At 33.8% G+C, this 15,254-nt stretch overlaps 1 pseudogene; it reads right to left on the bottom strand.

The window, feature by feature from the left end:
* Nucleotides 1-905: 905 nt before the first annotated feature.
* Nucleotides 906-2,674, bottom strand: LOC149572091 (leucine--tRNA ligase, cytoplasmic-like; annotated as a pseudogene).
* Nucleotides 2,675-15,254: the final 12,580 nt, after the last annotated feature.

Raw genomic sequence — 15,254 nt, 5'->3', positions numbered from 1 at the left:
TTACCTTCTTCCACTAGTACCATGCCCATTACACCTAAATGAACTTGTCCATTTCTCCTCTAGCAATATTGTTGTGTGGTTATAAATGCAAAAGGTGAATACTAATCCCAACAACAAGAGTCTCACTATTTTTAAACCTCAAAAAGGACATGCACTGTTTAAGTGCTTGCTTAAAATCAAAATGCCTTCCAATGAGAATTTCCTTCAAAGTAGCTAATATTTCCTAGTCTAGAGCAAAGGACTAACTATTTCTATTATATGTATCCTAGAGAATCCTCAGACATATTGCCTTCTAATCTTTGTATTCATCTTCAACATAGAGCAATCCTATTGATAGATTTAACTCTTTAGGTCCTGCTATAGCATTTGATTTATCTTTCTTAGCCTTCTTAGGAGCATACATATACTTCTAAAAAAGCTTCCTCATGGAAACAATTGTGTCCTACAAATAATTATTAGCATGTTGCAATGTAAGTTCAGGTGGTTGCGTAGTTGGCCACCCTGATTTGACAACAAATCCTTCCCTCTTTAAAACTTCTTTCCATGCATGCTCTTCATAGTGAGGATATATGGGAGTGATTAACTATGTTTGAACATCCATGAAGCACCATAAAAAATCTCAATTCATGCCACCTAAACCACATGACAACCTGTACTCATCCTGAGCTACTTGAAGATCATAGAAACTAGTCTTCAAGGCCTCCCTAAACATCATTGTGTTGTAGTTATTTTCAGTTAGCTCAATGGAAATCTTTATTTGATTAGAAAATACACTATGTGCATAAGTAGAAGGGGACCCTTACCTCAAGGATTCTGTTGAAGCCAAAATCTCATCCATTCATATAATCTCTTTTGTAAGCTAGAGAATTGCAGTATTAACAGTCTCAAAAAAAAATTGGCATCATCTATTCCATCACCTGCATCAACCAAATAAAATTGAGTAGCATCTTAAGAGAAGTCATCTGTTGCTTGATGTAGATTTCTAAAATTTCTTGTAGACTTCAACATCTTTTCCAAGTTGAGCATAAGATTCCCATTACACTTAAATAAACATGGCCATTTCTCCTCTGGAAATATTGTTCTATGGTTATAAATGCAAAGGGTGAATACTAATCCCAATAGCAAGAGTCTCATCATTTTTAAAGCTCAAAAAGGATATGCACTTTTTAAGTACTTGCTTAAAATTAGAATGCTTTCCAATGGGATTTTCCTTCAAAGAAGCTAATATTTCTTGGTGTGGAGCAAAGGAGTGATTATTTCTATTATACTTATCCTAGGGAATCCTTAGACATATTTCCTTCCAATCTTTGTATTCCTCTTCAACATAGAGAAATCTTGTTGATGTCTTTAACTCTTTAGGTCCTGCTATAGTGTTTGATGTATCTTTCTTAGCCTTCTAAGGAGTAGACATCTACTTTTGAAAAGATTCCTTATGGAAACAATTGTCTCCTACAAATACTTATTAGCAAGTTGTAGTGTAAGGTTGGGTGACTGCGCAGTTGGTCACCCTAATTTGACAACAAATCCCTTCCTCTTTAATACTTCTTTCCATACATGCTCTACATAGTGAGGACATATGGGAGTGATTAACCATGTTTGGACATCCACGAAGCACCATAAAAAATCTTGATTCATGCCACCTATACCAAATGATAACCTATACTCATCCTGAGTTGCCTAAAGATCATAGAAACTAGTCTTTAAGGCCTCCCTAAACATCATTGTGTTGTAGTACTTTTTAGTCAGCTCAATGGCAATATTTATTTGATTAGAAAATGCCCTATGTGCATAAGTAGAAGGGGAGCCTTGACTCTAGGATTCTATTGAAGCCAAATTCTCATCCATCCATATGATCTCTTTTGTAAGTTGGAGAATTGCAGCATTAGTAGTCTCAAAAACAAAATTAGCATCATCCATTCCATCACCTGCATTAGTCAAAGAAAATTGAGTAGCATCTGAAGAGCAATCCTTTGTTAGTTGACTTAGATTTCTAAAATTTCCTATATACTTTTACATATTTTCTAAGTTGAGCATAAGATGCCCATTACACCTAAATAAACATGGCCATTTCTCCTCTAACAATATTGTTGTGTGGTTATAAATGCAAAAGGTGAGATGGTTTTTTAGGCAAGAGCCTACAACACAATGGTAAATTTTCAGCCTCTTATCGAAGAAGTCTTGGGTTTGAATCTACTCATGCTTAACAAATAATAATTAACATAATATTTAATCTTGGCTTTGGCCTCTTATCAATAAATAAAAAAGGTGAGATGGTTTTGAATCAAATCCTTACCAAAAGCTCATAAATCAAAGGGGTACCAGTACTCAAACTCTTTCTTCATGCACTTTACCAAGTTAGTAGGAATATTTGAGTGTGGAAAAGGACCCCCACAAAACACATAATTCCAAACTTCGTCTATCATCTACTCAGTTTTAATTGTAGTGGCAATCTTACCATAGATATCCCTATTTTACAAAAGATGAGCAATAGTGAATAATAAGCCATGTATATTGTGGAGTAAGATAAAGATTCTACAAGAAATTGTTCATACCATGGAGTTCTTGTTCCACGGCCAAATGATCTAGCAGTAAGAGGTGACCTCAATGGAAGACCAATTACATCATGTCCTATCAACTCAACCACACATGATGGATTTTCGAGGACCTTGGACATATTTTGATAAGAAAGATTAAGGGTAGCCCTTTGAGTGATAATATAGTCTCTAGTTGCACTATCATTTATACATATTTTAATCAATAATATATTTTTAAAAATACACTAGTAAATTTGGACCAATTTCAACCAATTTTGGTCAAAATTTTGACCCAAGATTGTCGCTATTTTTCTTGTCAAAATTTCAACCAAATTGTGACAAAATTAGAAACATAGTGACAAACATAGGTCAAAATTTCAACCAAAATTGGTCCAAATTTACTAGTGATAGAACTAGATGTTGCAATTTTGATGCAAAGCAACATAGCATTTCAACAGGGATGTTATACGTGCAACATGAGCTTCAACTAGTATTCATTGCAACTTTGACACATAGATGCATAACATTTCAATGGGGATGCTATACATGTGATGCACATGTTGACTAGTGTTCATTGCAATTTCAACAACTATTGTCACATAGGTGGAAAGTATAGTACATAGTGCTTGTAGGTTGAGGTGGATATCTTGACGATAGTTCTGTCGATATATCTACCATAGTAATGTCACAATTTCAACACAAGTTTAGGGTGGCATAAAATTGATGAAAAAAGACTAATGACAATGTTGGTCATTTTGTCAACATAGTGGAGTCAAAATTGTGATGAATCCTTGTCAAAAATTGGGTTTAAATTTAATAGTGAAGGCATTTGTGTAATGTTTGTTCATGCCTTGTAGATGGCCTTTGAGTGGTGAAGACCTTCCCATAATGATGCAAAAGAGTCTAAAGGATGTTAGGTAGGTCAAAAAGAACCTATTGGTCTTCCCTTATGCACTTGATGCCCACCACAAAGTGACAAGCCTACACAATATTGAAAAAATCTTTCGAAGCATGATCACTAACCTCTAGCCAATGGAGATAGACCTTGATCTAAGCTCCCCTAGTAGAATAGATGTCTACAAATTATTTTTGGTGTTAATGATTGGCAAGCCAAACCTATAGATCTATATCAAATAGATTTAGGACAATTTCTTCTGAGGTTGTACGTAGATCTTTAGTAGAGGCTTCATAAGATATTTTGTGGTATATGGACAACTATCTACAATAAATGTGAATAAATCTTGTAGTACTGAGGATGGTGTCATTCCACCATTGAATCCATCTAGCCTAGGTGTGGGGCTAAGGCTCAATATTCAAAATTTGAATAATGTGGGCAACAGTTGATAGATGGACAACAAGGAGGTATTGAGATAAAACTAGGATGAGGCTGAGTTGTGTGCTAGGTGATAGAAAAGAGGATGGGTTAATGATTTGATAAGATCACATCTAGTAGAGGGGTGACAAGTAAAGCATGTTCATGTGAGAAGGAAGAAAAGGAATGAGTTGAAAGCATAGTCCTGCCAAGTTGCTTTAAAATGCTATTAGACCTAGCTCAAAAGTTGGACCAGGTATGTCAAACCTAATCAGATCGATGATGGTTAGTGTTGGGATAAAAAAGGCCTAGTTTATTTTGTGTGTAGAACTAGGACTCTCTCTCGCTAGCTACCCATAAAAAAGGGAGAAGGCCCTCCTTGTTAGAAGTCATCTCCACCATATTAAAATCCCTACAAAAAACCCATGTCATAGGTGGAGGGTGATCTGCTAACCAACACCATAGGTGGGCATGCTAAACAACATCATTGGGGGCATAAATGTTAACAATACCAAAAGAATGATTCTAAAAAGATAGCAAAATCTAAGCAACCCTCTACATAGGGTCAAAGCCATGAGAAATAATAGAAGAAATCAAATGAGGAGAAAGAAGAGCAGCAATGCCACCTTGTCTAACCTCATTCTATGAAGCAAATAAGGCATTGCCCAACCAAATAACTTGTAGGAAGAGGTAAGAAGAAACCCAAAAACTTTAACTTCTTGAAGAAAAAGCACATCTAGATGACTTAAGTCGATGTCTGATATCATGAACATAATATTCTCTAGGGAGGTCTTTTAGCCCTTGCACATTCCAAGAGAGACAATTCATGATAAACTAGCTTGCACGCCATCCTCATGTCCCAGAGACGAGAAGTCATTGTGCAAAAATGTGGAAACATCAAACGAAGGGTCTCCAAGAGAGATAATCCATCAAATCTTGTCCCCATTGTCATGAATCTTGTCATGACCTTTAGGGCTATGAGAATAATGAATGGTCTAGGATGAAATCATGGATGTTTCTTGTAGTGCTTGGACCCATAAAGGGTGAGGGTTGGCGGTATAAATTCTTGTTGTCCCCTGGCTACCAAGGTTTGAAATAGGTAGTGATGGGAGCAAGGGAATTGAAGGCTCTAATAGCACTAGAATTGAATTGGGGTGACCATTATCTAGGGGCAAGGATCTTTCATTAGTTGCAATTGAACCCTTTCCTTTCTTCACAATAGTATTCCATTCATCTTTTTTGATAGCCAAAGCTAATTTGGCTTCTAAGACTAGTGGATGATTGCATTCCAACAACTACAAATCCCTAATCTTGTATTCTATGGACATGCATCGATAGCAAGTATTCAAGAGGTTTAAGTAAATCACCTTCTAGGTGAAGGTGGCACTACCTATCTAGATATCCATGAATTATTTGAGGTCTCAAGAGTGATCAACCACAACACAAACCCTACATTGGGGCTGAGCATTGAAAAACTTGTTCATCTTAAGAAAAATAACCTTTCTAATGGTTTTAGAAGTGGCTTGTAGAATGGACTAGTATAGGATAGGAAGCCAAGGGAACTCCACCCAAATAGCCGCCTTAAGCTTGTTGTCCTCAGAGGTAGCAAACTCACATAACCAATGTTGGAAAACTAGAAGAGAGGACCTAACAGTTCAGGGACCTTGAATAAAAACATGCTCAACTTGGCCAAGAGTACCAAAACAAAAAAGTAAAAATCCTTTAGTGAGGTCTTGGACATCTTCAAGGTAGACACCCTAAGGTGCCCAAACCTTGGAAACTCATTCTTGCAACATGCTTTCAGAAGGATTGTAACCCACAAAATACCCAATCAGGATTTGTTGCTCAATCCAAATGCACACACTATCAAAGTCCATAACATTCAATAAAATATCAGGAGAGGAATTACCTTGTGGAACATCTTGGGCATAAACTTTTTCACACATTTGTTCAATAGAGCCATTCTCCCCAAGAGCACCAGCTCCAACACCAATACCAATTGATGGGTCAGAGAAGGTCGAGGCCATTTTAAATGAAAATAAGTCCCGCAGTAAATGCAATATGACATGTGGAAAACCAATGATGATTTAGATATAATCCATACAAACCCTAGCAAAGCACATTTCCTAGACCTTATTCATTAAATTTCATAGAAATTAATTTTAATGATGAATGAAAAAAAGTAACTTTATTTTTTGTCACATGAACAATGTACTACTCACAACTTAGTGCAAAAGTTTGGCCCTATAATAGCATTGTTTCCTTGAATAATTTGTAGGTTAGAAATCATATAATTTCCTTATGTACTATTTTAAATAGTTAATCCTAAATATTTGGCCTTTAAATCCTTTAATGCATATCTTGTATTGATATCAAAATTAAGTAAAACACAAGAACTTAGCATTATCTTATCTACATTCTTAACCATTAAATAATTTTTAACATTTTAATTATTTCATCATGTATTTTTACAAATTTATTTATTCTAAAATGTAAAATTATGAAATCATGGAGCCTTCTAGAACTTTTTGTTTTTTTACTTTTAATTAGTTAAAGTTTATAATGTGTTGTTCGCTATTTTTTAAACTTATTTTAGAGATTAAAAATGGAAACAAATTTTAGCTCCATCAATCAACTCTAATTCATAATCAACCCAAGATCATCTTGGTGAAAAAATGTAAAAATGATGAATGGAATCTAAGAGGTGATACATATGTTCATAATATGCAAAGGTATGATCAGATGGAGAAGTAAATTTCCATTTGTGTGGGATATTGAGCATGAGAATCATAAGCTTTCCCATGAAGGAATGAAGTGCCATCATCATATCACAAAATAAAAGAATTAATATTTAGTTTAATATAAAATATTATATTAGCATAGGTAATCCTTTGAAAAGAGTAAGGGGGACCCTAAACCTTTAGCTTCCCCATGCTCTCCTAGCATCATGATTGAAGTTGTGGTAGAAAACCATTTAATTTTTTACATGAATTTATAATTATCCAATGGATGTGAAAATAACAAAGGAGACATTTTCTAGGTGTCTCAAAATGACACTAGATTGATTGGTAAAAAAATTGTTGCAAGATGACAATGTGTTAAGCATGTATCTTTCAATATTTTTTAGTCACCATACTAACAAGTTATGATAATAAAAAATTGATGTTGAACTTTCTTTTATTGCTAATATCAATATTTTTAGTAGGGTAAAATGAGGGGGTCCCAATCTCCTAGATTATGATTAGATTTATAAAAAAAAAAAGATTAGAGAAATAATAGTCACTTATTTAGTTATTTTTGTTAGGTTGACCAATTATTTAGTTATAATTTTACATAACTAATGCTATTGCAAAATGAATTTACACATATAATCCATAATGTTATAATACCATAAAACTCTTGGATTTGTGCTAGTAATGGACTTGGTAGTTTTGAAAATGGTATAAATAGGACATATGAAACTTTTTTATTGAGTGCATTGAAGAAATGTGTTCTCAGAGTATGTCATGATTGCGGTGTCAATTTATTGCTATGTCATGATTGCAATGTCAATTTATTGCTAACTCTCTCTACTTCCATCATTGGGAGCTTCAAGACATAGTGTAGAAGGTTGTCAAAGAATAAGGGAATGAATTTTTTTATTTTCGGTATACTTTTCAATCCATATCAAATATGAAAACAAAATGTGGTGGTATGGGTTTGGTTTGTAATAGCCACAATATATTTGTTGAGTGGGAGCTTTAGATCACCTAAAAACATAAAATTGGAGAATTGTAAGAATACAAACAAGGGTAGAGAACTATTTTTAAAAATGATTCAAATAAGTGACATAAAAAATGTTGATCTCATTTTGGTTTTAACAAGATAGTGACAAAGAACTTAGTCATTATCTAGTAGAATTATAGTGCATAGTGTATGTCAATTGATCAAAGCAAGATAAAAAATTAGTACAAATTGAGTGATCAAAGCATGTCGAGAATATGTTTCCAAATAGTACAGTCAAGTTATATGACTAGTATGTGCTGAATCACTCAAGTGTTGAGTAGTTTATATGTTCAGTGATTCAGGTGTCAAGTGACAGTTAGTGTTAAGTTCTATAGAAGCTAAGTTACAACATTAAGAGCATAGTGAAGGCTAAGCATCAAAGCCTTTGGATGTTGAGTGAACAGTTTTTGGAAAGTTGTTTGTTATGGCACAAACTCCTATGTAAATAATTTTTTACCACATAACCATGAATTTACAATTATAAGAGATAAGTATGGAGTCATATTTTGAATCCCTATGTAATACATGCAACCAATCAGATTAAGAGAAATATTAAGTGGCAATAAGGATCAACAACAATTGTTGAATTTAACCAAATCTGTCTCCACCATTATTTATTTAAGAAAGTTAAACCCTAATAATTGTATCATTGTGAGAGGAGACAAATGCTAAATTTTGAGAGAGAATTCATGGTGGCTATGGTGTCTATGATAGAGATATGCAAAGTAGAATCAATCTAGAGGAACAGAGATAAGCAGTGAGAGGATTATATTGATCAAAAGGATCAAGATTCAATTAGAAAAGAGGAGATCTAATAACAATTAGAAAGGTGCTAACCAAAGATTAGGTGTTGAATTATTCTAATAGGTGATGTAGAGTAATTCACTTAACCTAGTAGTCCTAACAAGCTGTTGTAAATCTCTTAATTGAGTACTTACTTAATTGTTAGTTGAAATCAATTAGCAAGGTGAGATCTAACAATCTTTGTAAGCCTTTAACAAGGTAGACCCCTCATAGGGTAGATCATAGGTTACGATCAAATACTTTGTAGCCATAATTGGCCACACTTTACAACTACAGTAGTGAAGATTTGTGGGTATCATCCCCACCCCAATTTTACCTTCTCATTAGAGGGTTTCTAGGTAACCAGTTTATTTTTTTATGTGTTATTTATTTAATGTTATGGATGTGATGCATGTTAAATCATTTAAGTTTATATGTTAAGTTATAAGATGGATGTTGGTGATATGTTTTAGAGGGAAAAATTTTAAGTGTTGATCCCCCCCCCCCACCCCTCAAAACTTACTTTCCTATTTTTATTTCCAACAATTTCTATAAGAGTTGAGTTCTCTAGAAATGAAACTTTTATAGATTTGTAGGTATGATCTTGAATATGGAAGTCTACAAGTTGGGAAAGACAATTGAAAACCAAAGGATTGAAATAAAAATTTCCCTACATCAACTCAAGGAGGCAAGAGAAGGAAATAAATAGCTATTGAATAAGATGAAACAAAATATCAAGAAGTAGACACTACTAGATTATTTAAAGATGGAAAATTAGAAGAGTTTAATGCAGTAATTGAAGATTTGATGGAAAGGAACAATGCCCTAAGTGAAGAAGTTAGGAACCTAAAAATAGAACAAGAAGTTCAATCAATAATATTGTGCGAGACAATTATTGGAATTACAAATGGGAAATATATACTTCTGAGGGGGTGAATTAGAAGTTCAAACTTTAGCTATTAAAATTTTCACCATACATTAGATGCATGTAATATATGAACTAAAAATAACATGAAAAGTAAATGCATCTAAAACATGTAAGCATATAATCAAACACACACACCTAACACCATATATGATTACCCAGAAACCCTTCAAATGAGAAGGTAAAATGAGGGTGGGGATGACACCCACAAACCTCCACTACTACAGCAATAAAGTATAGCCAATTAAGGTTATAATGGTTTGACCATGAAACATGATCTGCCTTGTGAAAGGCCTACCCTATTAAAGGCTTACAAAGACTATTAAGTCCCACCTTGTTAGAGGATTTCAACATCCTATTATAAGTGTGCTTGGCTAAAGGACTTCTGATCACTCACTTGGAATGTCACCCTATTAAAGGATTTATTATAGCCTGTTAGGTCACCTTGAATGCTCTATAAACAAATTTGAGAATTTACCCCTTGTTACCTCCTATAATATGATCTCTTTTACTCTCTCAATTCATTATAATTGTTGGGGCTTCATCTTCCTTATAAAGACTTTGGTGGCTTAGGGTTAGTCATGAATCTATAGCTGAGATTAATTCTTTTTGCTACTTAATCCTTCCTATTTTTTGATTGGTTGCATGCAAATACATATGGATTCTACAAATATATTTTTCCTTATCTTTAAATATTTGAAATCTATCCTTATGTTGGCTTGAAAATAGTTTACATAGTTGTTTGTGCAATCACAAACAAATATGTCCAATTTGTGTTACTCGACACTTAAAGTTACTGATGCTTGGCACATACTGTAATACTATTTCTAACTTGGCATATGAACTACTTGGCATCTACTATTCACTTGGAACTTGAATCACTCAGAATGGTCTATCTGCTTGACACTTGAGTAACTCGACACTCATTACAATTCGGCATAGTCTTCTCTTTACACATTATACACAACATGCATTACTAGTTCAACATAAACTAAGTAAATGTCTTAAGTGTGTTGACACTCAATTTTCAAAACCAATCTGAGATCAAGAATCTCTGCCTTTGACATAATCAATCTAATTTTCTCATGTATAACATTTTCACAACTTGGCTTATAGACAAAACTTCAAAATTTCAAAATTTTGTAATAACCCAAATAACCCAAAATTTATAACTCCCCCGAGTTAATGTACTTGTTTTGTATCAAAAATCTATTCTCCATTCTAAGTATATTTTTTTCTTACTAATACTCTTTGACTTCAATGTACTTATACTATGTTTCTATTCAGTTTCTATTCTAAGCTTTCTCTCTCCTTTGTTTATTCTATTTTCTCCCCCTTTCATTTTTCTTTATCTATTCCTTCCTTGATTTATCTAATCCTTTCCTTATTTCCTTTTCTTTCTATCTTACTCTCCCCCTTAGGTTTATCTTTTATCTCCCCCTTACTCTTTTCTTTCTATCCCCCTTTTTTATTCTTTTATCTCTTCTTTTTGACACTTATGCCTAAGGATCTAGACACTTATAGTGTATTTGTACAAAAAGTATTTGTAAACTTCCATAATTATATTTAGAGCTACATCCTAGTTGTCACATGCAACATCCAATGACTTGAGTTGGATTGCCAACTCAGCCGCTAGGTGAACTAGTCCATCTGATGTAGAAAGACGAGGATATTTCTTTAACAAATTTTCTATATAACCTAGCTCTTTATGGAGTATTTCCATATTTGGGGTGAAGGAGGCTTGAATTTGTGTCAACTTGGCTCTTATATTAGCCTCTTTTTCTATTAACATAGCTAATTGACTCTATGATTGAAGCAATGCATGAAAATGCTTCTCACTCTGAGCTGGGTTTTGAGGTAGTTGTATACCTAATATATTGAGATTTCTCTCCAAACTCAAAATTATATGTTTTGTATCTTGAGTGAAGAGGGTGGGGTCACATAGTTTAGTGTACAATGAGAAAATATTTTCTAGTACCTTCTTCACATCTTCAACCTTTGTAGTTAGTGCAACTTGAGTAAGTGCAATCTCACCAGATATTTTCTCGTTCACTTTACTCTAGAATTTCTTCTCTAACTAATCAAGAAGTTTTCCACTTGTGTCAATATCTTCATTATTGACCTTCTCAACAATTTTTGATAATTGTTCCAATAGAGGCTTTGTTTCTTCAAATGTACTTAGGTTAAATGCATCTAAGAAGATTTCCTTGATATCTTGTAATGCTTTCTTTTTCCTAATCTCCTTTCTAAGCACTTCTTGGTGCTTCTTCTTTTCCAAATTTTGTAATATTCCTATTTCCTCTATTGTCATTTTTCCATAATCAAACTAAGGAATAATGATCTCTTCATCTAAAGTCACATCCCCATAGTGAGTTACCTTGTCAAATTTTTTAGAGCTTGAACCTAGTGCTGAAATTTGTAGTGGTACAACCTCTATGCTCGGCTTCTAAAGGATTTTTATAGTAGTTCTTGATGTTGGTAATGTTACTAATCCTTGAATAGCTTCTTGCTCCTTTTCCTTTGGTGTATCCTTGCTCTCTTCAAATCTGCTTTGGTTAATCACAATGATTTGAGTTGCACCTTATGGTTGTGTTGCAGGCATGGATGCATCTATATGTCCTATTTTATTTTTTATTGTCTCCTTTTCCACTTCTTTGGTAGTCTACCCCTTCTCAACTACCTTCTTTGACACTTTTTTCAACCTTGATAGATGTATCTTCAGTTGTTTGAATCATGGGTTGATCACTAGTAGCTAAAAGGATGGGAGAAGGTGGTTCTTGTGTATTCACCTTATCCCTTATGATGTTAGCTATGGCCTTCTGAAGCTCATCTACACTAACCAATACTGGATTCTCACATAGTCTTTCTTGTAGTGTAGATTGGTCAAAAATCTTCTTTAGGTCTTTTGTAGTTAAAGGATTGATGTTTTGAGCTGGACTATCAAGAACATACTTAACAGTTATCATTTCTATAGGTATACTAATGTAATGAGGAGGGCTCATAGTTGAAATTTGTTTGTCTTGCACACTTTGTTCTTCCTGCTGCTCTTCAGTTGTAGCCACGTCCTCCATCTTTATTTTGTGTCTCCTCCATAGTATTATCCTTTTCTTTATCTTCCTCCTTGTCATGTATCTTCTTCTCCTTGTTTAATAGTTGCCAATCCATAAATTAATTTCCACATTTGAGTGGATTTCTTCACAACATCTTCAATGTTTTTCTGAAGAATGTTGAATGCCCTATATTTTGGTGCAAACCTTCCACCATATTTCTTGTTAGCCTTGATAATTTGCCCTTTTTTTAATTCTAGCATTACCTGGGCTAATGTGGATTCTCTAATTTGTTTCTCTAGGTTTAAACAATAATGCCACTTATTTTCAAAAATATTATATAATTCCTTTGGCATAGTGTTATCTAATTCAAGTGGGGTGTTCTTGAATTTAGACATCATTTCATATATTGATTCTTCAATCAAATTCTTTTCTTTTCTACCAAGTTTTTCAAAATTAATATTTTTTAAACCAAACAAATCTGCATTGTTTCTAACATTTTCATAGATATTTTCAAGATCAAATTTTGGTGGATGACTTACCACTATAAATTGGCTCGTATCCTCTGATTCTATTCTCTCATCATCAGTTTCTAGTTGGGCAATGTATTTCCTTCTTTGTTTCTTTTGCCCCTAACCTCCTTGTTCTATAGCTTTGGCCTTTTATTTGGCTTTCTCCTTGGCCTTTTGTGTGGTGGCTTGTGTGCTTTCCCTAGTTTTTGGTGTTGTTGGCTTTGTTGGACTTGACTTAGCAATCTTCTTTACCTTTTTTTTTGCCATAGGCTATGCCTTGGCCTTTATCTTCTTTGGTTCTACTTGTACTGGTGCTTTTTGGGATTCTTCTTCCTTGGCACCTTCTACCTCTTCTTCATCCTTATCTTCTCCCAATCCTTGGGCTAATGCAAGAGGTTCTTAAGCTTGTTCTTATTCTTCCTCTTCATCCTCTTCATCATTATCTTCTTCTTCTTCACCTATAATTTCACCAAATTTGGCCTTTATTTTCTTCACCAATTTGTCTTTCTTCTTCACTATGGAGGCAATCTTTAATTCCATCTCAACTTTGGACATCATTACATGATAATTTCTAAAGATTTTGGCTATTTTATCAACTTCTTCAATAAGAAGTGCAATGATGGTAGCTGAGGCTTCATCAACATTAATCTCATAGCCTAAGGGTCTTAGCCATCTTACCCTAGGTATGGTAGCCTGTACATATGTATAATCAATATCAACAAGAAACCATATGTCATTGTAATATTTTTCAACCAATGAAATTGGTATTCTCATCCTCTACTTCATAGACTTCTTGAAGTCTTCAAAATAGTTGGTCGTGATAGTTTCAAAGTTCTCACCCATTTTCTCAATGTATATATTGATTTGAATTGCAACTGATATGTTTATCTTCCAACTCACCTTGCCAAAAGATGGGAATGTGTTTTGAATATAGAAAAATAAGCAAATTAAGATTGATCTAAATTTTCACTGTGCACTCTTGGTTTTTCTAATGGCACCTAGGTTTTCAATTACTTGTTGCAATTGTAGTTTAGCTAGATCATAGGTATGATCCCTCTTAACAATTTTGTAGCCCACATCTACTACAATACAGGGTACACTATTCAATCTACTTGATTGATAAAACTTATGAGAAATTACCCTTATGGTAAAGTCAAGTAGTGGGTCTGTGATGGTATCAATTTTCATTCCACATTTGTTCCATTTGGCTCCTACATTTTTCTCTATAACCTCCTTTGAATCACTTCATAGAGTCTTTAGTCGATTGAGGGTTGGAAAACCAATCACCATATGAACTATTCTCTTTGAAATTTTGATAGGACCATCTTTTAGCCATAAGCATCTATCATGTATTCTTCTCAACACTATCTTGATCCATTCTATTTTGAAAACTATAGAGAAACCTAGGGCACAGGTAAAACCCTTCCTTTAAACAATCTTAAATTCTTCTTTCATAATGCCATTTTCACACAACTTGTCATAGGCTTGCCTTATTTCCATGCTCCTATTCCTCTTGTCTTGCAATTGTAGCATTTTTTGATATCTTGGACCATTATGAATTTTGGGGGAATCATGGATAGTGCACTTGACAGGTCTTGTATATAAGAAACATCTAGAATTTCTCTAAAATTTGGTTGCTTCACTTCATTCCTAACTAATTGAACATTTAAAAATTCTTGACCCTCTACATTCCTTGAACTAGATGCCATTTGACAAACTAGGGTCTATACAAATTTCAAACTGCATGACTTGGCTTATGAAGATTACCTTGGAAATCAATGAACTGGTGTTGGATCATCACTAGAATCTATACAAATTCTTTGAACTAGTTTTTGAGTTTCCTTTTTCTCTCCTTGTATTCACTCAAATTTTAAATAATGAAAAATAAGTGAAAAATGACCTTATACCCTTCAAAATTTTGCATTTAATGCTTAATGCTTGTACAACTATAAACTTGACATTAACATGTTTTCTATTTTATTCAGCATATAATGACATGACCATCACTTGGTAACTACTACAGTCTTGGCATCAACTAACTTAGTTTTGTAGCTTGGGACTAACTAGTATTTCACTTGGCATACATAGAGAACTTTTCATGCTCAACATCAACATGAAAAATTGAAGGTTTAACTTGAATTTTCACAACATCTTGCATCTTTATTCATGCTAATCTATTCTTTTTCAGTACTATTTTCTTTTGGAATTGATGTCTGATATAATACTTTAAGTATTAGTCCCACATACCTCTTGTTTTCTTAGTTTGATGAGGTGTGACCGCTTGACCCTTTGGGTGAAGTGATCCCTTCTCCATTTAATGTGGATCAAAAGTAGTTTCGATAGAAACTTTTATAGTTTCTATCGAAACTAGATGAT

Source organism: Cupressus sempervirens, chromosome 2 (genome assembly GCF_028749045.1).
Source record: "Cupressus sempervirens isolate cs-2001-9-10 chromosome 2, ASM2874904v1, whole genome shotgun sequence".
NCBI classification, from domain to species: domain Eukaryota; kingdom Viridiplantae; phylum Streptophyta; class Pinopsida; order Cupressales; family Cupressaceae; genus Cupressus; species Cupressus sempervirens.
Note: the sequence above shows the minus strand (reverse complement) of the source record. Positions and strands in the feature narration are given on the sequence as shown.